Consider the following 6,166-nt stretch of genomic DNA (forward strand, 5'->3'; position numbering starts at 1 on the left):
GCGGCCGGCGATTGGCGGAGAGCGGGCGGGGAGCGGACCAATGGGAGACCAGAGGGGGAAAGGGCGGGGCTAGGCGGGCCGTGAGGGGCGGTGCGTGCCCGGCCCCGCCCCGCCGCTCCCTGAGGGAACGCCCTTGCGGAGCCCGCGGCTGTCCTCCGGGCCGTGCTCCTCAGCGCGATGCTCCTCGGGCACAGGGGCTCTGTGCGCTCGTGAAATAAGCGGAAAACCGAGCCCTGCAGGTGAGTGGTCACAGAGTCACAGAATCAGCTTGGAAGAGATCTCCCTGCTCATCGAGTCCAGCCTGTGAGCGAACACCACCATGTCAGCCAGGCCCTGGCATTCTGTGCCGCCTTCAGCCTTTCCTTAAACACCTCCAGGGTCCGCTGCTTCGCCACATCCCTGGGTGGCCTGTTCCGATGTCTAATCACCCTGTCAGTGAAGAAATACCTGTTGATGTCCAACCTGAATCACCACTGGCGCTGCTCTGGTCTATGTACTGTGAAAAACACGTTCGCTCTCCTGTGAAAATTTAAAAAGTTTAATAAAAGACAATAGGCGCAGATAAATCAAAAGTTATTACAGCCGGGCCGGGTGTGTCTTGGCACTCAACCAAGAGCACACTTATATTTGGAGATACCCCTTAAATACTTTTCCCTTACATCAGCCTGTTGCATATTCATAGAGCCTTATCCAAAGTAAAATTTTCCCCAAACTAGTTTACGTGTTCCAAGAATTGTTTAGCACATCTCCTCCTTGGATCCATGTTTTTAGAGCACGTGTATTCCTTGGTTGCGGTTTTGGTCCTTTTTAAACATCACCTTCAGTTTTGGCCCCAGGCAACACCATCTTCAGACAGAGAGTGCTGATAGTTGGCACATTTGTAGCTGGTGTCCTAATCCTATGTTCATTGGATGTTATCCATCCAAGCAGGCATTTCAACACAAGCATACTTATATCAGCTATTTCACTACTATGTCTAAGTTTAATTAACAACAGAAATAAAAACTATATGTTTATAACAAATTTACTTTAACATCACACATGTAGAATCCATTTTAATATTTGCTAAAAGTCAATATGTATCTATAACAGTCCTCTTGTCCTGCCTGGCCCCTCTGGGCCTGCCTGTGCCACAGGGGCACAAAGGTAAAGCAGGCTGACTGGGAAAGGAGCTGCTGGGTGGTGGTGTGCAGGCTGTATCCATCACCAGTTCTTGGTCCTCCACGCTGGCTCCCAGCTTGTTAAACCTTCTGTGGCATTCCCAGAGAATGCCTGTGTGCATGGATCATCAGGGGTGGTGCCTCAAGCTCCACACTCACAAACACACACCATGTTTATCACTGGCATATCAGTATTCTGCGTGTCCTTGCTTTTATTAGCTGAAGAAATAAACCTTGTGAACACACAGAATTGGAAGCAATTACATTTACTCAGGCTGAAAATGTGGTTGCATTACTATGCTATTAAGGCTACTATAGCAGAAGTGTGTATAAATATTCAACATCTCTGCTCTCCCAATGTGTAAATTGTGTTGTTATTACCATGTTAACATTTACGCTGAAACTCTGACAAACTTAAATTAAAAATATATTGTGAATATATTTATCAACCTGTCAAGAAAAACCCCAAACAAAAAGAGAAGGTTTTCCTGGCAGGAATTTGGAGACCTCGTCAATTCTTCTCATTGAAAATTAAAAATTATAAGGTCACTGTAATAGAACAGCTGAAGGAAGGAATATAAACTAAAAAGATAAAAGAGAAAGATGGAAAAACCTCAAAAAGATATGTGGCAACTACCAAATTAGGGCCAGAGCCATTGGCATACTTTCTTTTTAAGGTAATTTCTGGAAATTTTATGGATTAATTCTTACTCAACTGCTAGGTATGGGTACAGTATTTAAATAAGGAGGAATTATTCCAAGGTGTTTAGCAACAGGTAACATAAAAATCCCAGTCCCCCCTCAGTCCCATCCTTTGGTTTGAAGACACACAGATCAGCCAGCACTTCATTTTTTTCATGCAGAGGAAAATGAATACAGAAAGCTATCAGGGCCCATTCTTGCCAACTGAACCGTCGTGAAACTACAGGCAAGATTGCCTTATAAATAATTTTAGAAAATGCAACCACAAGGATTAAAAATTGCATAAATAATTAAAATTCTCATGGTCACAGAGCTCCAGCTTGTCACTCTTTAAAGACAAGAACAAGCTGTTTTGAGAGTCACGGTAGAACTGCAAGGGTTTGCAGCAGAGTATGCTCACCCAGCAGATGATGGATACATTTTCTGACTGACACTGGCTTTCTTTATTGAAACAGTGTGGGAAATCACTGAATATCTCTGTATCTGTCTGGTTGTTATGATAAAACTGGATTAATAAAAGGAGATTCTTCTTTGTCTAACCGACTGAAATGCTTCAAAGCCATGAGCTGCATTCATATATAATATTATCTTGTTGCTTATATTTATAATCAAGATATCTTTCAGAGAGAAAAGTTAATTCCATTCAGTGAAACCATTTTTACCTTTTCCTCCCGTTTGACAGATAACTAACGTTCCTCAAACAATTCCAGGACATGGTTTTGGATATGGCTGAGGCCTTTGTGAAAGAAAACTGACAATCTTCTAGATTTCACCCCTATTTGGTGTAGAAATAATGCTAATGTCAATCAGAAAATAAGAAAAAAAAAACCTGGCAAATGTGAGATAAATAAAAGCACAGTATATGTGGAAGAAACGACTCAAATCGTTAGCCAAGGAAGAGCTGCCTGGATGATGAATAATTAAAACATACATGTGGTTGTATTTGCAATCTTAATGCTTGAGGTGCTGTCCATATTGCATGAAGCATCACTGAAAATAACAAAAAGCTTGTTCTTCTAAATTATTTACAGAGTGAGTTGAAACACCAGGGTCTTACAGAAAACTCTGTACAAGACTGATAGGTTTAATAATGATGAACAAATACACACAAAACACAAGCTTTTGAGGAGCAGAGATCTTTGAGGGAGGAATTTTCAAATAAAGTAAAACAATGCTTGTTTGTTGCAGGAAGGAGAGAAAGTGAAGAAAATGAAGCTATTAAATGTGAGAGAAGTCACTCATCAATCAATCAATCAATCAATCAATCAAGTAGGTCTTTTCCAGTACCTGCCTAGGAAAACTGAGGCAAGTTCACACTCAGTGTAAGTCTGAAAGTCTCTTGCTACCACTACTAACAAGTTCTAGTGATGTAATTAAATATTAACCTAAGCATGAGTGAGCCCCAGCACAAACTAATGGTTAATTTTTCTCTGAGCTTTCAAAAAAGTTGTGTGGTCTTAACAAAGGAGCATTTCACAAGATAAGGAACTTTTTATAAGACAAGTAGGCCAAGAATATCAGCCATTATTGTTTGAGATTATTTTGGTAGTTCTCCTAGTCCCTGTAAATGTAGAATTAGGGAATAAAGCTAAAATTTGGCTAATGGAAAGCAAATTAACAGATTTTGTCTATCCACCTATCCTTCAATCTACATAGAGCCAACAGAAAAGAGCAGGTGGATAGCAATGAATATGTAGCTAAGAAAGCAACATACAGAAAACAGATTTTTTCTTTGTCAAAGTCAGGCTTAAGGGATGTCTTGACCACAGTAAAATATGATTGGAGGAAGCAGAAGTTTAATAGAGAACGTTTCAGTTGGATAGATAGAGATATAATGAGTAGGTTAAAATTGATATATTATGGACCCTGAACTGAGGTGTAATTGTAAATGAGGCTTCAAAATTATCTACACTAGATTTTCAATGTCTCACTCCAATTTCAATCATGCATAGTGAAAGCTGCAGCAGGACTTGCTGCATGAGAGACCTATGGTCTCAGTGGTTCACAAATCTTGCCACCACATTTTTACTTTCTGATGTCTTTGGAGTTAATGTGTCTATAAACAATGAATTTCTTCTTCATATTATGTAAATATAGAGCGGGAAAAATAACTTGGCTTTGGTCTGTTTGCCCACATTTAAGTGAAGGATTGTATGTAAAGCTCGTTAAATTCTCTTCATCCTGAGAAGTTCTCACCAGGATGAGATCAGAAGGATGTTGAGTAGGAGACGTCAGTAAGAGTGGAGCTGTTATGGCCTTTCTGGGCTGATGGCGGTGTCACACGCAGAGTGCTCAGACAGCCGGTGACACGGTGCTGGCGGCAGGTGACACTGCGCTGACGCAGGACTGGTGCAGGAGGCTTGACTGCCATGAGATGGCAGCACGGGCACATGAAAATTCGCTCTGCGCTGAACCTAAAAGAGACTTGGAATTTCCATGCGATAAATCCAGGCACATATTGGGTTAGGGAATACTAGGAGAATTCCACTGGTATTTCATAGAATCCTTGTCACAACTTGTCTTTTCAGGCAATCTTACTGACGAGAGTAATGTTTTATTAGTGGAAGTGTGTGAAAATAGTATTTTTTACCTAAAGCACTATTTATTTATTGCTCTACTAAATATAAAATCTACTGTGACATCAATCTGCTCTTTAAAACCACATAGACAACTTTCACAGTATGCAAGTTTAATAGGAGATCTAGAATCTGATGGGTTTAGGGGAAAAACAAACTAACAACAGATTAATATCTCAGATATTCATTTCGTTCTAAGTTATGAAAAGAAATGAAGCAATAGAGGAACAGTAAATGAAATATCTGAACAGAATTATCTCTAATTAGAGCATTTCTCCAAATTTCCCATGAGGCAAGTTTTGGAACTAGCAGTGAGAGTATTGAGGTCAAAGGTCAATGAAGTTGGTCCCGCCAAGGTTAAATCCTGTAACTTTTATAGTTTTAGGAGAAAATTCATAGATAAGAATGTTGTAAAATCTAAGAGACTTAAAAATAATATACTTGTGTTGCAAACAGCCTGCAGAGCTTTAACCACAAATTTCTGCTTGAAGCTTTAACTTCTGTTTGAGCTGTACCAGACCATTCAGGTGATCTCAGGGGCTCCTTCAAGCTGAATGGTTCTGTAATTCTGATTCAAAACCTTTTTCTTCTACTTTTTTTTTTTTTTTCTTCACATTCACTTTTGATTATCTCAGTGTGATCTATTGCCTTGCTCATATGCATGGCCTAACCTCATCTGAATTAAAGTTTTTGTCTGGGAAATAAAGCTGGCTATACTGATATAAAAGCAGTGCTATAACCAGTGCTCTGTTAATCCTCCTCATGATCCCACATAGAAATTATGGGACTATATATGTAAATGTGTACTCAGCTGGGCTAAATTGGATGAGTGAGAGGTCCTTTCTTAAGATCAGCAGTGAATCAATCACACCAATACCTCTAACTAGTCACATCAGCACTGTAACCTGGTTGTTTTCCACTGATAACAGAAATTCACAAATCCATTTTCCTCTCTCTATTGAATAGTTAAAAGAATTGAAGAAGTCACACATTTGAGTGCTGTGAGAAGGATGTAGGTACTTTTCTGAATCCATGGTGAAACCCATGACTGTATTTCCTGTGTTGTCAGCATTAAGTGATAAGCTTTTAAATTCTGGTTTCTTGAGGAAATGTGAGAAGACTGCAGTTTGCTTTCCATATGTATTGACTATCAATTGCCATTAGATCCAAACCCATTATCTGCCCTTTGGTTTTCTTAGTAACTGAAAACACATGTTGTAGTACTGACTTCCCCTCATGTTCTTGGGTTTCTTTGACAGAGACTGCCTGAATATGAGGTAGTGTGGAAAGATGCTGATGTTTCCTTTGACACAAGAAGTTTGTTTCACTCTTCTTCATTAGCCACACAAAATCAGAGTGAGTGAGGAATAGCAAGACAGAACCAGGATATTGGTTCAGCAATCAGACCTGGCTGCTGAGTGATGCTGGAAACAAGGGAAATGTTTTGTGATCACACTCACAGCAAAGGCAGAGCCCTGCAGAAACAGCTGCAGCAAACTGTTACATGAAGCCTACAGCTCTGTCCCTGTCTCTCCAGCTGTCTTCCCTAATGCTTAATTTGTTGTCAATTGTCTGGAAAGGAAAAAGCTATTACAAATATTCTTGCCTCATTGATCCTTGAAAGGATATAGTCAAAGTAATTCCCTCATTCCTAAACAAATTTTTCCTCCTGACTTTTAGTGGTTACCTGGTTAAAACCTCAATCTCCTTTTTCAATACAAATATCAA

The sequence above is a fragment of the Camarhynchus parvulus genome, chromosome 7, assembly GCF_901933205.1.
Source record: "Camarhynchus parvulus chromosome 7, STF_HiC, whole genome shotgun sequence".
Taxonomy (NCBI): Eukaryota; Metazoa; Chordata; class Aves; order Passeriformes; family Thraupidae; genus Camarhynchus; species Camarhynchus parvulus.